Below are 20,621 nucleotides of genomic sequence, written 5' to 3'. Positions count from 1 at the left end.
TTCTCTGTTTGGCTTTGCGACAAGTCATCCCTATGTAACGTAGTGTACAGGGACATGTGATCATGTAGATTACATGTGTAGTATTGCAATTTGTATGGTATCTGATGGTCCATTTTAAGTTTGGCAAAAGTTGTATGGTTTTCGTTACAGTTGTTAAGTGGCAAACAGAGCACGAACCACATGGGTTATGTCCGATCACAGGTGGGTTTTCCATAATTTTGGTAGTGGTTCATTTCATGTTTGTGGTAGTGGTCTAGTATGTACCAGCATGTCTTTCAAATTTCTAGTTCTCCTATTGGCGAATCTGGGTTTGGACCAATTTAAGGATCCAGAGGTCAAGATACGCCAGTTTTTATTTATAATCTTTTTGATGTTGTTTGAGGCTGTGTTGTAAGTGCTTACACAGAGAAGATGTGGTCACCTGTGTTAACACTTACAACACAGCCTCAAACAACATCAAAAAGATTATAAATAAAACCTGGCGTATCTTGACCTCTGGATCATTAAAATTGGCCCAAACCCAGATTCGCCAATAGGAGAACTAGAAATTTGAAAGACATGCTGGTACATACTAGACCACTACCACAAACACGAAATGAACCGCCACCGAAATTATGGAATAACCCACCTGTGATCGGACATTACCCATGCGGTTCCTGCTCTGTTTGCCACTTAACAACTGTAACGAAAACCATACAACTTTTGCCACAATTCTTTGGGGCAACACGCTGATAGGACTAGCAGAGTGCGGCCAATCGGATTTTTGTTTATATTCAGGCTCCCTTGAGCCGGTGGGGCTGACGAGCCCATGGCTACGCACCTGCGCGCCTTAAGTGGTACTTTACCTGAGAATATTTTTTGGCGGCCTACGCAGCAACCCCACACACATACCTACTCCCTGCTGACAAGAGGCAACTACCTCGAAACACGTGTCCAGGGATGGCTAACGCGACACTCATTTTCATTTTAAACTTTTGGCATAGGCGTACCCGCTGACGCTACTTCATGGACCACAATTCTTTGGGGCAACACGCTGATAGGACTAGCAGAGTGCGGCCAATCGGATTTTTGTTTATATTCAGGCTCCCTTGAGCCGGTGGGGCTAACAAGCCCATGGCTACGCACCTGCGCGCCTTGAGTGGTACTTTACCTGAGAATATTTTTTGGCAGCCTACGCAGCAACCCCACACACATTCCTACTCCCTGCTGACGAGAGGCAACTACCTCGAGAAACACGTGTCCAGGGATGGCTAACGCGGCACTCATTTTCATTTTAAACTTTTGGCATAGGCGTACCCGCCGACGCTACTTCATGGACCACAATTCTTTGGGGTAACACGCTGATAGGACTAGCAGAGTGCGGCCAATCGGATTTTTGTTTATAGTCAGGCTCCCTTGAGCCGGTGGGGCTGACGAGCCCATGGCTACGCACCTGCGCACCTTGAGTGGTACTTTACCTGAGAATATTTTTTGGCAGCCTACGCAGCAACCCCACACACATACCTACTCCCTGCTGACGAGAGGCAACTACCTCGAAACACGTGTCCAGGGATGGCTAACGCGACACTCATTTTCATTTTAAACTTTTGGCATAGGCGTACCCGCCGACGCTACTTCATGGACCACAATTCTTTGGGGCAACACGCTGATAGGACTAGCAGAGTGCGGCCAATCGGATATTTCCAACTGACTCAGAATCCCTGTTTCTCACACAGCAGGGACTGAAGTGCATTAAATAAAAATACACCCTCATATACACGGGCCCAAATGATGAGGCACCAGTCCACTGCACCACATGCAGTGTGTTTATTCAAGCCACTAGTCCTTGTGCTCCTCTGGTGCTGACCAGCCAGTGAGAAACTGTTTGTTGTAGGGTTGTGACCAGATGTAGGCTGGCCAAGGAAGAGGGTTGGCAATGATCCCACCATAGGTGCTGAGAACATGAATGTACTGAAAATGTGTAATGAATTCCAGATTGTTCTGAGTGGGGGTCCCCAAATTTTGTTTGGCCCATAGCCCCCAAAATCCTGAAGATGTCTCTGCTGGGCAGCTCGTGTAATTGCCACTGTTTATGGTATGATTTGTCTTGTTTCCAGGAGTTGGTTCCTCACACTTGAGGTGTCAGATTGACTTGTGTGAACGCATTGCTGCCTAAACAGAAAGCAGGAGAGACTCCATCAAATTCAGGAGTTAGTAAGCCTTGCTCCTCTTCTCGAGCTGTATCTTTCCATCGCTATGAGCGAGCCCTCCTTTGTCACTTATTTCCTCCTGTTTCCTCTGCCCCTCTGCTGACACCCATGATGCCCATGATGTCAAGTACTGAGCCAGGCATCGGAAAAGGCAGTTACCAAGGTTGATTTCTTCTCCCCTGTGTGTTTCTTTATCCATTTTTATCAACTGATTTAAAGTGGAACTACAACTCACAGAATGCATTTGATGGTTAAATGAAAACCCACGTTTCCAGCACCGCGTCCTAGATGTTATATGCTCACCTTGCCCATAATCCCCTCCATTTCAGGTAGGATATGGATCCTTTTGATTATTTTCACCCTAGTGGTAGTAGGGGGATTGACACTGACTAAAAGAGTAAATTAAACATTTAGAGGCCCATGCTCTGGGCCCATGTACATGATGTATCATATGGTAAAGCACACACCTTTTTCAGTTAAGCACCTGAGACTTACACTATGAATGTGCACTGACATTATAAGGCCTACTCCAGGTCAGCTCCAATCTCTGAAGGGTCCATTATGCAACATGCTATCTGTGCATAGATACTGGGTGAGCTGAACAGTAGTTGCACACCCTTAGCTCACACACATGTACCCCGATGTGTGCGCACATGTTCACTTGCAGCCAAATCATGGTCTCTTACCCCAGCTGCGCAGCTGCGGCCATTGTTTCAGAAGGCGGACACAGGCGACTAGCACTCTCAACACATTTTAACAGCGTTTAGTGGATAGCCTGAGTGTGAAGATTAACATCTCCAACTATTTGTGCAGCTGGTTCACCCATGCCATGTTTTCATTGTCATCAACCTTAATATTCATTTTCTGCTTTTAGGCTCTAGTTTAGGTTCCCCTAATCCTAAGTGCCCATGGTGTAACCTAAGACTTTAGAGACCCTAAATTGGTCTACTCACGTATGGTCTTAACAAGGCCTAGGTGTAATTTTTGTTATGATGTCATAACTTTTGTATAATTTATCATTATTTTGCGAATTTCACATTGCAAAAGTTACTCACAATGTCTGAGATTACACCTTTGCATCACATTGTGTAAACAAAATGTCCATTCTAGTATTGCAGGAGCACACCAACAACGTGATTGAAGCGTGACAACTACACAATTGAACCAAACACTAGCACCATTGCTTTAATGCAGGCACTGATAAAATACTTTGAAAAGCCATATTCCATGAACTCTTCTTACCCAGGCAGACAGTTCCCATTAATTTTCAGCATGAATTGCATAATTTTTAGGTTTTGTTTTGTCATTATTTTCGGTTTACACAGATTAAGAGCCATAGGGAGTGAGGCTAATGGTTGGTCAGTATCAACTTTCTCTTCTTGTCCTGAAGACTTCTTCCTGTGCTTTGTCCAGCCCTTGGTCATTTTGGATTTGAATTTTTGAGGAAAATCATCACTCTTCCTTTGTCAGCCATATATTTTGCATAATCTAACCTTGGAATTTAGGAATTTTAATTTTTGGGGAAATCCAAATAAGTTTAGTGCAGATTTTTCCAAAATCTTTGTGTTATCAAACACCTCTGTTTTTTTCTGTTTATATTTTTTTCATTTAGTTCTTTGCTGATGCCCTGTAGTTTCAGTTAGGTTGTGTGCAGGCAGACCTATGTGATATTATGTGATAATGGACACTTCTGCATGGTGGAGGCCTGGGATTGATAATATTTGAGCATTTTCCTTCAGTGTTTGTGACTTGTATATAAATGTTGTTTCTTCAAACTGTGTTGTTTAACTTTTTGTGGGCCAGTCTGCTGGAAGCATTGGAGGTTTTTGCAATGCGTTTTTCATATTCTCACTGCTTCTGTACGAGAGAATAATAACTATTATTTTAGGGGCTTGTAGGTGGCTTTGTATTTATGTCAACATTTTCTTTTTTGTGTCTACATGTGCCTGTTGGTGGCTAGGATCAAGGTACCTCAAGGAGTCCAGGACCAGACATTTTCCTTTGTTCCTGCCGACCATTTTTGCATGTGTTTGCATAAAGTGGATAACTTTTTTAAGCAATTTGCAGCCGTAGTTTGTTGCCTTGTGCTGTTTATGTTTGGGGAATTCATAACGTTTATTTCGATCTTTTCTCATTGTTTTTATTTTGTTGTGCTGGTGTTTTTTTAATGTTATTGGTGCTGCTTAACTAGTGGTGTAGTAAAGTCCACGGAAAGGCCCAGCCATAATTTGCATGTGTGTGTGTGTATGTGTGTGTGTCATTGGTGGCCATTTTGTATTTGTTCTCCATTCTTCCTTCTTTGCTGGACATGCAGCAATGGTCATTTGGTGGAGCCAGTGTGTGTGTGTGTGTCATAGGTGATCATCTGGCCCTGGGAGAGCAGCAACTATTCATTAAATCATTTATATGATGTGTACCTGACCCCACCCCCCAGGTCCTCTTTGGAGCCCCGTGGGGCTTGGCTGAATACCAACTATTTATTAATTCATTTTTTAGATTTTTGTGTGCCTTCTTCTGCCTTCCATAAAGGACCCATTAGTTCCAAAGAACTGGGGGCCGAATGACATATACGAAATATTGACATGCAATCGTGTTGGGACAATCACCTCCGAAAGATAGCTGCTGGATTGAGAGGAGAAGAAGTTGAACTGATAGAAATAAGTAGTAGAGAGGAGAAAATAGAGGTCATGTTGCAAAACAACCCTGTGACTGTCACTCATAGTGTGCAATCATCAAGAAGGGTATGCAAAACCCGAGTAATTTGCTTTTGCTTAATTACAAAACAAATTAGCAAAATTATGCATTGTAATGCATAATTACGTGAAATTCAAATCTGTGAGTTCACGCTATATTTAATTGCAAAATGTGTTGTGTCATCAGTTTTGACGTGACACATTTCACAAGTGAAAAATAGTGCAAAAACAACACTAACATCCAGCTCATGTTCTATGGTACCCGTGTATTTGTGGTCAGTTTTAACAGTGAATGGAGCCTCATTACTTGAAGTGGCATAATTGCGTAATTTCTGCAGTTTTGCTCATCAACCATAACATGAAATTATGGGAATCACGCCGCTATAAGAGAAATTTCTCTGAGGTCTGGTCATCACCTACAGCAATCTTAGCACTGCACAATGTAAAGAGAGATGCAGTCACCATATAGCATCCAAGCAGGTTACCTCCTACCCATAGATCACTTTTAGAGGTATCCTCATAAAGAAAACATTCAGAAGAATCCACTGTCAAGTTTATGTTTAGCAAGGAGTTGCCATACCACCAAACCCATGTGAATGTCCGTTTAAGCAATGAGAAACTGTCAAAATGTTAGCAATTGACCTCCTGCCTTTTTCTTTAGTGGGGGAAGAGGGGTTTGTAGAATTTGTGAATACCCTCTTTCCAAAATGGAAGGACCTATTTTTCCACTGTTGCTAGGCCAAGGCTGTATCTAGTACTGCAATTGGTTGACGAAGCAATGAAGGAGAGCACTGTTCAGTCCATCCACCTCATGACAGATATATGGACCATTTGTCAAGTAACATACTAAATATGCATCACAGTACACTAGTTCTCCTTCAAGGGGGTTAAGCAAAGGCTAACTACTGGGCTCACCATTGAGGATGCTTTTTGAGATCATAGAGAAATCACATACAGTTGTCAACATCATAATGTAATACCAACGTCCATGAATAATTGTGATGCAGAGTTCCCAGCATTACATTTGTCGCTATTGACAATGGCAGTAATATAGTCAACGCTATGAATGATGGAGCATACCTTAGAGTGCTATGTTTAGCACATTGCATTAACCGAATTGTGCAGCATGTCCTCATAAGAGGAGTAGTAGTCAACCCCTTACTGGTCACCTGCAGGAATTGTACTCATTTCAGTCATTCTTTCAATGCACGGAAGCAGTCGAGGGCAATTCATCTTGCTAATCGAATGCCTATGAAAGCCTTCATACTGTAAGTACCAACCCATTGGGACTTTGCCTTCTACATGCTACAATGTCTGTTTGAGCAGTGCAGATCTATCAATTATTACATACTGCAAAGGAGGAGGATGCAACTGGTAAATCCATGATGATAGAGATTGAAAACTGGGGACCACTGGAGTGTCCAATCCAAACGCTAATGCATTTTGAGATTTGGACAAGGAAATTCCACAAGGAGGACAGTACCATGGGCCAAGGGATCCTGTTGTTGCACATGCTGCAGAAACATTTGCAAAAGGTGGAATACGCATTTGCCAATGTCAGTGAAGAAGCAGCTGCTTTGGTCAACACTTTAATTCTTGTGAACATAAATCATAGGCTGTAAAAGGGATGACCTTTTTCATTCCTTTTTCAACAGTGGATGTCTCAATTAACAAGAATTGGATTGTCTAGAAATCAAAATGAACAATTGCAAATTTAAGGCCATGGCAGATCTGAAGTGCTTCCTTCAACCTCTGGAGTCCGCAGTGTTAGGCCAGAATCTAGAGACTTGTTACAACTACAGCAGCACCCTCCTATGGTGATGCAATCACCTGCTACTAAACCTACAGCTTCACTTCCAACATCTGATATGAGTTGGTTAATGGATAGTGCACAGGTGCAGGCATGCAGAAACAAGTGTCGACACCAATGACAATTGAGAAGATAGTACAGAACTACTTGGATGACCACACAGGTGTTTACCTAGATCATTACCCATTGACCTTTTGGCATTATAAGAAGCATTAGTGGTAAGAACTCAGCAGTGCTGGAGTATTTCAGGCTGCCTTACGTCAACACACAAACCTTCTGTCAAGGTATTGTCCTGGAAAGGAACCTTCCAGTAAAAAAAAAACATGCTTTACTTCTTTTTCCATCTTTATGGGTGCTGCACAGTGCATCATACATGCAAAATTGGAAGAATGTGGGGGCATATTTACTAGGGCTTTCTCCCCGTTTTTATGGCTTACAAAGCCAAAAAAGCGGAGATAAAACCAGCGCCCTATTTACAAGAAGGTGCTAACATGCATAATCGTATGCATCTTTTTTCACAACGCCACATTTTGCATCTCCAATGAGATGCAAAGTGGGCGTTACTGGGCGTACCCAAGATGGACTACCTTGCAAATATCGCTGATGTTTACATCGCGATATTTACAAGGCAGCCCACATGATTTTAGCACACATTAGATTTTGGCGAAAACGGCCGTTTTCGCCAAAACCTAACGTCTGCTAAAATCCTGACTTAGCCATCCCTAACATAGGGGGTGGATTATGCTGATACGACCCTGTGGGTCGTATCATCAAGGTTATCGCCCTTTTGCAGGGAACATCGCTGGAAAACCAGCGATGTTCCCTGCAAAAGGGCGATAACCTCGCTATCTCTGGAATTTTTATCGCCCTGGAGTAACACGTTGTTAATAACATGCTACCAGGGCGAGAAATATCAGAGATAGCCTGCAATAATATAATTATCGCTAAGCACGGCCAGCGATAATTATCGCTGGCCGTTGTTAATATGCCCCGTGGAGACTTTTTAAACTTGCTCAGCCATTACACCTGCTTCCAGGAGGCATAATATTTTTTGTTCGAATTCCTGTCTACTAATGTTAGTAGATAATGATTTGCATCCAAACCCAGGCGTGGTTACAAGAGAAAGCCCAATGTGCCATGCTTGGAATGACCCCTTGAAGCACAGTAGCGTAAATTAGATATGGGCTACTTTTGTTCACTTTGGAAGAGGTGTGGCGCAGCGGCCAGGGCGACTGACTACGGAATCTGGGGATCGCGGTTCGATCCTCAGCGCCGGCGGCAGATTAGCCCAGCGCCATGTGACTCTGGGCAATAGCTTGCTTAATCTTCCTGACGGCCCCCAGCGCCTAGAGACCCTTACGGGTGATTGTTCGCGCTTTACAAATGTGGATTATTATTATTACTTTCAGCACCTTTTCAATGCAAATGATGATTTGCATTGGAAAGTAAATTTAAAACAAAACCTTGGGCAGGGTTTCAGTCATTTTTGTAATATAAAATGTGTACAAAGTATGAGTAAATTTGCCCCTGAGATTCCACTGTGTTAGAACCTTATTCCTTCCTCTGCCCACCAATACGTCCCTACATTTAGATACAGTGTTATTGTAAGTAGCAATGGTCAAAGTTGCAAGTTTTTTTGCAACATTTGCAAATTGCACAGAAAAAGTTTCAACTTTTCAAATGTTGTGAAGATGTGCTGTAATTTATGTGAAAATTTTCTTTTTTTAAACAAAATGCTTCTGCCTAATTTCATTTGAAAATGTTTGAACTAAAACAGCACATATCACTCTATTCTTTCTCTTGACCAAATACACGAAAAATTGACAAAAACCTCATGGATTGTCTGCCAGCATTAAAATTCAAGAGACTGATGGATTGATCGTTAAACCTTAGAGCCCCGGTACTTAAATCCAACAGCTGTCTAAGAGCTTAAAGGACAAATAAGTGTGTTGTGAAAATGCAGTGGGCTGGTGAAGAGCCAGATGTTTAGAGGATATGAGAAAAAGAGCATCCACCGATGCCGACACGCATGATGCTCGGAACCAGCTTTAATGCATGAGGTACAGAACCAAGACTGCAATGAGGAGTCTGAAAAATGAGTTCTCCTGCAAAGATATATAGGTCCTGCTCATGATTGGCCCACTGTGCCATAGAGATAGGGCCCGATTCACAAGGGTAAACTGAGACGAAAGTCTAACGTTACGGCTTTCGGTATTCACAAAAAGCATTTAAGAGTAGGAAAGTTAGACTTTTGTCTCAGTTAAACTTACATTTTGGTCTTAAGTTGAACTGAGACCGAATGTTTTTTGTGTCTCAGTTAAACTTAAGACTAAAATCTAAGTTTAACTGAGACAAAAGTCTAACTTTACTAATGCTGGTATTCCTTCCAGCAAATTAAATGCACTTCAACAGCTTCATAAACATAAAACATATAATTATTTATTATCATTCTAGATCTCATCAGGGCAAACCATGATGAATGATATATAAAGTTCTGCGCTATAACCATTTGGTGATGATGAGGAAGGCAGCTTGAAAAATTCCATCTTTAATGGTAAATGGAAATAAAATATTCATTCATCAAGACTTTGCTAAGGAAACTGTTCAGCTGGTTTCAAATATGGTCTCTTTGATCCTTCTACAATGAGAATTTGGAAAGCCGGTGTTTCGAAGTCCTTTCAACGACCGAAAGAGCTACGTACAATTTTAGACCAACAATTCCCATGTCAATGCATACAAATGCTACTGATTCTTGTTTTTTTCAGTTTTGGTTTTCAGTCTAATTTGCCCATCCTCTAAGATTAGCTATGTGTGGCATTTTCTTGGAAGTTTGCTGTTGGTTATGCGTGTTGCTGCAATTTTATTTATGTTTTGTATTTTATTTATTTATATTTGTCCTTGTCTTGCCTCCTATCCAAGTTTTTTTAATTATATCTGAAGCTACTTTTGGTATATTATCTTTCTTTTTTTCTGTCCTTTTCAATTGACTTTCCTCTCACAATATGGCCAATATGAACAATATTAAAATTGTTTCTTTGAATGTTAAAGGTGTAAGACATCCTGTTAAACATCTCAAACATTTAAACTATTTAGCAAGTCACAAAGCTTATCTTTGTTTATTATAGGAGATACATATTGATGATATGGTTCTTGCATATATGCAGAAAAAATGGGTTGGTACTATGGTTTCTTTACCTGACTGGCTATTCTTTTTGCAAAGAGACCACATTTTAAAATATTGAGCAAATTTTCAGATATAGAAGGTCGTTATATTATTATCAAAATTCAATTGGATAATACGCCTATTTAGTTAATGTCTAAGGGGCAAGAAATGATGACCCCAAATTTTGGGTCCTCTTTACGACAGATGTGCTCAAATTAGGTAATGTTCCACTCATTATTGGGGGAGATTTTAATTTAATATGTGGTCCTCTGTTAGACATATCATCACAATCTAAATATTATCTGCCTAAAGCTTTTTTTTACCATGAAGTCGTTTTTTAAAACAACTGAGGGACATATTCACAAGGAACTATCGCCGAGTTAACAGCACTTTATCGCAGCCAAAGGAGCGATACATTTATCGTCCCATTCACAAGCTGGTGTTAACAGCCCACAGCACCAGTTTATCTGTGATAGCAGCCTCAAAAAACATCGCCACGGATGACCCCCGCAACTATCGCAAAAGAGATGCAGAGTAAGCGTTCCCGTGCCAAAAGCCACGACAACACAACTCCACAATATTCACAATGAGCAGCTAGAACTGCGATAAGAACACAAAACAGGCGTGTTAGCAGCAGGAAAATAACACCTGCTCTGACTTGGTGCCAGCACCACAAAAGAGAGCACAGCCCACAGCCACACGGAAGGGCAGCAGATGCCATGGAGCCACTGGTCATGCTGCCCGGACAGCCAAGAGGGCCACAACACCCACCGCCACCACCCCAGGACCCCATACAGCACCTGGAACACCCCCCCGACCACCACCCAGGCAGCGCTGACAAAGACAGCGGACCCCCAGAAAACTCACCAGCCTCACAAACCCAACACCTGACAATGTCATTGTCCAATACAGGCTCAAAAGGACAATCATCGCACGCATCATGACCAACAACGCCCAACAGGCTGACGGCACCAACACAGCAGACAACCAACATCCCACCCCACACAAAACTGCTGGCTGTGCTGCACCAGGTGCCCCCCAACCAACACCCGCCACAGTCGGAGGAGTCACACAGCCAGCCACATCCAAGTCACTCACACCTGTCCTGGACATTACCACAGCCTAGTACCCCAGTCCCCATACGCCAAACATAATGCACAGGATCCGCTTGAGACCAAGCAAGGACCATACGCCATAGCTGGATGCATGCACGTGTTGTGGGAAATCCACAGCACACATGTCATACCTGTGCCCCCTGCCGACACAGCACACAATCTCCGCAACAGAAAGCACATTTCTCACATCAATGTGCAGGCAACAACTGAACACCGTGGAACCTCCACCAATCTCGCCCCCAAATACCCAATACTGTGCACGATTCCTCCATCCTCCGACAGTCCAGCAGCAACCAGTGTCCCCAGGATGGCACCAAGGGAAATGCACAGCCCCCTGGCAAGTTCAAAATGAACACCGACTCACCTCAACTCCACAACCATGCAACTCACAAGTTTGGCAATGCACACGTGACAAAAACAAAAACAAAATGCAAAACAACATGCCCACCCATCAGACACGACAGGACAACTCTCAATGGAAACCTGGGCAAGCCGTGAACATGAGCCATCAACGGCAGGGCACCTCAGCCACACACTAGCCAACTGTGGTGAGAGGTGACAACCAGGCATGTCTGAAGGATGCAGGAGAACCGTGATTGGGAAACTACACAATGCCAAGAATGGCGGAGATGTGCTGGACAGACCGCAGTATGCAGAACACACCCATATCCATGGCGACATACACCTCTGGTGTATGGAGTGAAGTGGACAGTGGACGCAACCATGTCACCCCGGCCAGTGGGGGAGTTTGTGGAAATGTTGCCTGTTATGCCCCCCCCCCGTAAGCGTGAGCGGAGTGGGATGGCCCGGCGTACGCCAGGCCAGCGTAGGGGTGTGAATAAAAAGCATGTAGCCCTGGGCGTGGTCCTCTTCCAGAAAGCCCAACGTCTCTGCCAGGGTGGCGCCGCTCATCAAGCCACGAGGCCGACGCCGTCCATGGAAGTGGAGTTGCCTGCGATCCTGTGTGCATGCCGTACACCGGACTGCTGGACCCTGAACCCGTCAGGCCCGCCCCTGTGCCGCCAGGCCACACTGATCACCTGCCGACACCGGCGTGTGTCACAGAGGGCCCACCACGTGCAGGCGCAAACACCAAGCCCGAGGCCCGTGACCATGGCAGCCTCCTCAGACCATCACGGGCTCCAAGACAGAGGCCCGCTTTAGTCCTTTCTCATTGATGTACTCTACTGCCGCCTCCGGCCTACACCACGGTCAAGTAGGTCACACATTTGGAACTGAGTCTTGATTACACCATGGCAGTGAACATTATCTAAGGCAGAGTTCATGTCACTATACTTCCTATAGCATTACAACCAATACGTGTCTGTTGGCCTTTGCGGACTATTGCCCTCGGCCTACGCTGTGCACGAGTAGGTCACAGAACTGGAACTGAACATTGATTGTTCAACGGCAGATTACATATCTACGCTTGCAAGGAGAGGCGTGAGAGGATGACGTGTTGCAGCCCGGAGGGAATAGGTTCATCGTCATGGAGATGATCGAACACTACAGACAACTGCCCTGTTGCCACTAACTCTGTGCATCGTGAGCCAACGACAACTGGCTGTGGGCCCTTGCTGATCGTTGCCCCCGGCCTACGCTGCGGTCGAATAGGTCACACACACCTTCGAATTCAGCCTCGGTATGTCTATGGAAGACTTCATGTCATTGTACAGGTCTCATCGCAGACTGCATCCCCTTTCAGCCCCGGTGCCAAGATGTCTATTCCCCGAGACCCATGGTCACTTTCTGGTTGGACTTTTGGGGCTACTGAGTCCATGGACTTGCACTTGTCATCGCCATCATGGAGGTGATACTGACTTTGTGGCAAAAACGAGGCTGTGGCATTCCAGCCCACCATTTGTTGCTTCCGGATAACATCAGACCTTTCGCCTCATGCCCTGGAGGACACCTTCCACTGTCCTCGGCAACACTCTGCAACATACACCTCGGACATTGATGAGGACCCGCTCAGTTCGCATGGCCCATCTGACTGCACTGCAAGTCACTGTCTCGTGGCAGGGTGCCTGTGCCGGCCGCTGTGCATCCGGGGCCACTAACTCTGTGCAGGTCTTGTCAGGGACCCTGTCTGATTGAATATTGGAGGACCTCTGTGACGGTGGTCCTGGGGTCATTGACGCCATGTGCATGTGGCCCTGTGCAGTCCGCTGCCTCCGTCCTCAACTGCAGACCACCAGGGCTCACACATCAAATCGAGTCCTGACCGGCCCGAAAATCGCATCACCGCAGGAGGCACACTCCACCTCCGACAGGACAACCTCCAACAGCCATCTGCCAGAGTTGAAACGGTGGTCCTGACAAACCTACGGAGTTGATAAAGACCTGTCGTCGATGCCATCATCAGACTGATACCCTGCTAGGCACTCCAGGTGCCACTGACTCAGTGCCCTGTAAGCCATCGTCCGTTACTGATTGTGTTTTGTGCTGTGGAGAGGCTGTGCAGGAATATCATCTCAAGCAGTGTGGGAGACCTGGGACGTTGTTGAGGAAGCTGATGCAGGTCTCACACACCACATGCATCTGCATCAGGAATATCTCGAACGGACACAATCCGAGACTTTTTCTTCACATGACCGTGCTCATTTCTAGTGCCTCAACCACACATGGATGCTTCTGTTTGCATGTTGTGTGTCCCCTGGACTTTCTCCGTCTCCCTCCATGTTGCTCAGCAGTTGACTGTTATGCAGGTGTTTCAGTTTCTCTTACACTGGTGTCCACTGTTCAAGTGGTTGCCAGAACCAAGCACTCCGTGCGGGCTGGCTTACACTCACCAAACACACATCCAGCACATGCGTGACTGTACATGTGGCCCTGCCAATAAAGGGGCCAGGCGCACGTGCCCATAGCCAGTGCAACAGGATGTCTACGTGTGTCCCTGTGGTCTTGTTGCATGCATGAGGGCCCTGTGCCCTTCGACATTACATTGTGCTGTGGACATTGGATGCAGACATGTCACCGCAGGCAGCAGTTTTACCTTGGACATGTAGCTTTGTCATCACCCACTCAATTTGTATGGGGAGTGGCCAGGGCCGTTGTACGCAGGGCCAACATGGGTGTGTGACTGCTATTTGCGTACCCCTGGGCGTGGTTCTTTACTGTGAATGTGCATCTGCACGTGTCTCTATGGCAGTGTGGGCCTCCTTTGTGGGGTGTGGGTGGTCCCTGAGGGTGATAGACACCAACGTATGTGTTCTAGTTCACCTTCCATGGTTTCGGCACCCACCCACACCTGTTGGGCCACCTCCTTTTGGCGTGCTGACACCTGGCATTGGGGTGCCATGTGTGGGTGGGTGAGATGTCGTGAGCCAGCTGTGCTTGCGGTTGCTTCCTGCTGTGTGGTCTGTTGCAGGCTTTGTGTTCTCCTCTGAGTAGCTTGTCTGTCCTGGTCCTGGTGGTGGGTTGCGTGGGATATCCAGGGGCTGTTGTAGGGCGTCGGTGTCAACGGTGAGGTGGTCTTCTCCAGCATCACAGATGTGTTGTCTGGACTGCTCTGCTGGAGGTGTTGTGTGACCCTCTGCAATGTGAAGGAGAGATTCATGTTGACATTGTGTTGACATATGTGTTGGCGCATTGTTCTAGTTTACATGCAGACTGTATGGCAATGTACATTGTGACGTGCTGGATTTTTCTGAAGGACAGTGTACATTTGGACTACATGACGGATGCGAGGTCATACGTGTACATTTCCATTTCACAGTTTCAAGCTCTGTCAGATGTAGTAGGCATGTTTCTGTGCATGTACAGAGCCAGTTGTGTCCTCTGTTCTGCAGTGTCGGCTATGCGCATTGTACCACGTTGTTGTCAATGTGGGTGTGCTGTTCTTGCTATGTGTGTGTGTGCTGCAGTGTGCCAAGGGGATGAGGGACTTGATCCTGGGTAATTTTGGGTGTGCCATGTGCTACACCTCATTGTGCCTGTGTGCCATTGTGCACATCTCCACCCGTCCCCCAGTCCCTGTTCGTTACTCGCCCTGTTGATGTTGTCAGGTCCTCTCGAGCTGTGTCCGTACTCCCTTTGCCTTGCACCGTCTCCACACTGATAGCTGTGGCCTCGGTTTCCTCCAGCTCCTCCTGTGTTACTGGACTGCCACCTCCTGTCGCCGTTGCTGCCTTCTTGTTGGCAGCGAGTTTGTGCATGGTTTCAGTTGTCATGTCATGCCTGCGCCTCTTGGCCTCCTGGATTGGCCTCCTCTGCACTCTGACTGCATTCCAGGTGGTCTGCTTGTGGGGCAGTTGCTGGTAGTGTTCTGTCACCTCCGTGAAGCTGGTCTTGTTTTCCTTCGGTCTGCACCCTGTCTTCCTGTCCCTCTTCTCCTTGGCCTTCCCCGAGCCCGTTGTTCCTTGCTGGTGGTCTGTGGGGGTTGTGGAGTTCGCGTTGGCCTCTGCGCTGGGTCAATTTGCATCCATGTTGCTACGTGCTTTGGCTTATTTCTCGTGTGTTGTTTCTGGCTTTTTGTGGTGCATTTGCTCGCCAGACGCATGGTATTTGCAGGCCTGTGGCTGGTTTTTGTGGATTTTTGTACCGCGTTGGCCACGTCGATTTTTTTGTGTTTGCGTTTCGCATTTTTGCAGCGTGGCGTTGGATTTTGCGCAGCCAGTTGACACATTATATGGTGACTATCGCAGGGTACTGCTGCATTGTGAATACTTGGTTGGCACGGCGTAATTTTCCCGCGTTGGGCTGCGATGTTTGAAGTTGCGTTAGGCTACTCTTGCGGTAGTTATCTCAAGTACTTGTGAATATACCCGAGTTGGTTGATATTTGGCAGTTACATTATCCAAATGAAAATTATTTTACTTTTTTCTCAAAATCCTCATCATTCTTATTAATAACTTGATTATTTATTAGTTCCCCGACAATTAATTAATTCAATTTCTACTCTATTAATGCGTAATATATATATTTATGATATTGCACTTATTTCAGCTGTTTTTTCAATTCACTCCTACACTTTCTATGCAATCCAGATGGCATATTAATACTCATACAGTTGTCAATGAACTTAATAAACCAAAACTTTTATCTACACTTCACTCATGAAATCAAACCGTTTAATGCTCCAATAAAGATTAGGACAAACAAATTGTGAAGTTAGAGAGGATATTTATCTCATCTAATGATCTCAAATATAAATTGCAATTACAAAAATTCCATATTTAGTAAACAAGCAGGTATATAACTCTCCAATAATAGGGCCAACATTTATTTTAATGCTAATAGATCAGGTAGATTTTTGGCAAAGTACTTCCTTATTGAAAAATATAAAACTCGATTTACTGCAATTCATGGTGTCAATGTGTTAGAAGGTGGTTCTGACACTATGGGCCACCAGAATTTTTTGCTTTTTGAGCACCTAATTGTTGAGTTTTTACTGTGGGGTAGCCTTATAAGTTGGGACTCACCCAGAGTGAACTCAGGATACAAGAGACTGCATGGCGATTTTACTGATGTCCCCCTGGCTTGACCAGGCCACTGCGCAGCAGCTGGAGTAAGGGAGACCGGGCTGGTTACATGCAGACATATGTGTACATGCGTGTGCACATGTGTAGGGGCTGTGCAGGGGAGATTCCTAGCGTGCGCAGCCAAGGATCAGGTGCAGATAGACTGGTGTGGCAGGACTTATGCAGAATGGGGTGGTGACATGGAATAGGCTTTATACAGTGGGAAGAAAGAGGCCAGGGAAAGTCAGTGTGCTTTACAGTGTGTATTCCATTGTTCTCTTATGGGGATAGGGCGCACATGTGCTAGTTTTACTTTCCTAAGGCCTACAGATTCCAGACACGCACTAAAGTCCACTGTAGCGGATGTGAAAATAAGTATTCTGCAGAGTCCAAAGTCATATTTGTACTGCTTATGGGTCATCCAGAAATGTCACATTTCTCTGAGTCAGTGATAGCCAGGGCCTGGCTGAGGGCTGACCTCAGCTGGATGGATTGATAACCTTTCTTCCACAAGCTAAGGCCTCCTGTCCACGAAGAGAAGATGGGTAGGGCTAAAGGCTCATCCATCAGTAGCTATCCCTGGGTGCCAGGCACCAGACTGCACCAAGGAGTGAAGGCAGCGAGGGGATAAGGGACTTTTTTTTTCAGAGACCATGTGTCCAGAGACCCTGGACAACGCCATTTTGACCAAACCCAGAGGCTGGACAAGAAGAAGGGAGCAGAGGCAGGGAAATGATGTGTCGCTGGTTGATATGACCAAAAGAGACTTCCTGACAGCCCCCTACTCAATTTTTAAAAAGTGCTTGCACAGGAAGAGAAGCTCTCTCTGGGGTGTGGTCTGCTGAGGCGGAAGGTGTTGGAGCCTGGCAATGGGCAGTTGGAAGGAGAGACCAACTGACTGCCACCCAGGGCCCTAACAGCACCAGAAGAAGAGCCCAGGACCGGTGCGCAGAAGCAGGGGCCTCTGCGCATGGAGAAGAGAGCCCCAGGAGGAGAGCCAGGTGAAAGGCTGGCGCAGGGAGACAGTGAAGACTGCTCCCTGCAGAATGCACCCTCTTGGAGACACGGAAGACGAAGGAGAGTGCTCCCAGTGGCAGGGGGGCACGACCAGGAGCCAGAAGATGCAAAAATGGGGCAGATCGGACCCCCAGGGGCTGAGATATGGCCCCCGGAAGGTAGGTGACCTTTGACCCGTAAGAAGACCGACGACGAAGCACGTGGGGCTCCACTGCCGGTCTCAGAGATGCCCCCGGGGTGGGTCAGGTCCCGGGGGCTGCCCCCCAAAGAGGAGTCAAGCCGGGGGGCGCCATCGCGCTCCCCCCTGAAGGTGACCAGAGGGGCCTGGGATCCCATCCCATCCCAGCACATCCCTGGGCCCTGCAGAAATCGGGATGCGCAATTGCGCACCCTGCGAAAATCTGCCAAAAGGGGGCCCGGGATCCCATCCCCAGGCCCTGAAGCAAAGTCGTTGCGCTCCCCGTGAAGATATTCCCCCACGGGGGCCAGGAGCCCACCCTGGCCCCCACCAACAAAGAGCCGCCGGGGAGCAAGAGGAGGAGGGGCCCGGGATTTTAAATAGTGTTATCTTTTTCAGGTGGGTTTAAATTAGATAATAACACAAAGACTCCTCGGGTCTACGCTAGCACGAAAACAGATTGAGAAATGAAGGACTGGTGTCTCACATAATCTCCAAAGGGCAGAGATCCCTTTTAGGACGAATACCCTCACCCACCATAGGTGACATGCTTCATCATTTGGGTTTCTCCTCCCAGTGGTAATGCCTAGTCCCACTGAGGGATACAACTCCCTCACTGTGTGCTAGGAGCTCTGGGATGTTTTTTGTAAAATATTGAAACACTTTTAAGGATGTTAAAATCCCATATGCGAGTTTCTGATGTAGTGAGCATGCAGCGCAAAGAGATAAAGAAGTGAGTTAAAAATTGGTGAAATTAAAACTACCTAGTGGGGACAAAAAAATCTTTATTCACTTGCTCGCACTGGTAGGATTAAAAAGCAGTGCAATAAGCAGTATGGATATAAACTACTAGGTATCAGAAAGGGTCGACATGTTTCACCCTGTGCGATCTAAACAAGTATCTAGGCTCTCTTCAGGATCAGAGAAGGAATAAAGCTGCTGCTAGTGCAAAGTGAAGGAAAAGAAACACAAACAAATGATACAAAACCAGTAATCCTATGTTTTGTTGTTGGATATTACTGGAACTATCTATAAAAGTGAGACAAAAAAAAACAGATCAAACATGTCAAACAAAAATCAATCCGTCATTTTCATTATGATACGTGCTACTTGAAAAAGGATTATTAATATATCCTTACAAGCCCAACTTGGTGCTCAAACGTACTTAGATAAATACACTTACCCAAAAATTAGGCCTGTTCAACCTGCAGTGTTGAAGAGGAACTGAAAAGTGTGGTTTGGGCCAATCTGCAGCCAAAGAGATTGTGAGCTGAGCAGCAGCTCTTTCTCCATAAGCACACCAGTTGCAAGCTAAGTGACCTAGCTAGGCCCAGAGTCACCAGAGCAGACCTTGCTCCTCCCTTTCCACTTTGAACAGCCCCTTAAGTTTAGGGTCACCCGATCTATAGAGGTAGGATTTCTATTGTAAGGAATCAAATCTTGCCCCTGTTTTGCTGCTAGCGCTTGGATGCCTTAGCGTAGCTATGCGCTTAATATATAATAAATGCTTGTTAATAATAACAATAAAATTGGATTTAGGCTTAGACCTTGGGTTCCTAATGGTTCAAAGGGCTATGACTAGTATTGGCTGTAGAACGTATAGCTTGACCTCGTATTGGCTCCCATGGTTAGGTTTACTATTGGCTCTGGGGCTCAGGGCTTGGGTTCCTATTGGCTTCTATGATTTGGGCCACTTGTGGATTTCCACAGTTAGGGTTTCTATCATCTCTAGGGCTTAGTGCTTGGTCTCCTATTGGCTCCAAGGGCTTGGGTTTTAATTGGCATAGGTCACCTGATTAGGGTTTAAGTCATCCAGATAAAGGGTTTCAGGCAAGGATTGATGTCTGTTTGGGTCTGTAAGGCCTTGAAAGGACCTCAGGCTAGAATCTCCGCTTATCCACCTTCAAAACTACAGGTAAGCAATCAAACATTTACACAATCTATATCTATCATTTTGATAGACTCATTAAATACTATCTATCCTAAATACACACCCATCACATCCATTAACAAGATGAACATAACTGCTGCTGAAACATCCACATCACCCATATAATATCTTCAATAACGAAACCAACTTCGGCCTAAGGTTGATGTCTGTTAGGTCCTGGAAAGGGCATCAGGCCAAACACTCTGCTTCTCCATCTTTAAAACTAAGCAATATAACATTTACACAATCTATATCTATCATTTTGATAGACTCCAAAAGGACCACCTATCTTAAATAAACACCCCTCATATCCATTAACAGTATGAACATAACTACTGCTGAACTGGCCACATCTACCCTTTAACTTCTTCAGTGTTAAAACCAACCTGCACATCTACAATATACAACCTACTAAAACAAGACGCTAACTATAAACCCACATCTCAAACAACTGACAAAAACACAATATCAATTGTCAATAGAAAACGAAGGGGCATATTTTCTAATATTTGGTGCCTTGCAGCAAGACAACTTGCTGTGCTGTGTCAAATGGAGAGGGCAGGAATTTGCTATATATAGTTAGATATGGCACGTTCCTGCTCTCCCTCTGAGAAGCGCATGTAGTTGAGGAGAAACAAACATATATATCTTTGTTATGCCTTCCCTGGGATGGCATGCCATTTGACACATTCCCAGGTTTACTAGTATCAGTAAATCTAGGAATGCACAGAAAACCATGAGTGGATGCATAAGAATACCCACGCTCCACCCAAGGAACACCTTCCCAGGGAGGAGTAACACAAGGTAGAGACTTGCACTGCCTTGTGTTTCTCCAGATTTACTATGCCATTCAGAGCCAAGGAAGGTGGCTCTGCATGTAATAGTAAATCTCACTGAAGGCTTGCGTTGCCCTTGTGTCAGCTTGTGTGATGCAAGCCCTTGATAAATCTGTCCCTAAGAAGGTTCAAACATATGATTATTATGTCCCTGTTTTCCTCTCACACTACACCACACATCTCTTTCAAAGCACCATGACAAGAAGAGGAAAGAAACACAACATCAGT

The sequence above is a fragment of the Triturus cristatus genome, chromosome 6 (genome assembly GCF_964204655.1).
Source record: "Triturus cristatus chromosome 6, aTriCri1.1, whole genome shotgun sequence".
NCBI classification, from domain to species: domain Eukaryota; kingdom Metazoa; phylum Chordata; class Amphibia; order Caudata; family Salamandridae; genus Triturus; species Triturus cristatus.
Note: the sequence above shows the minus strand (reverse complement) of the source record.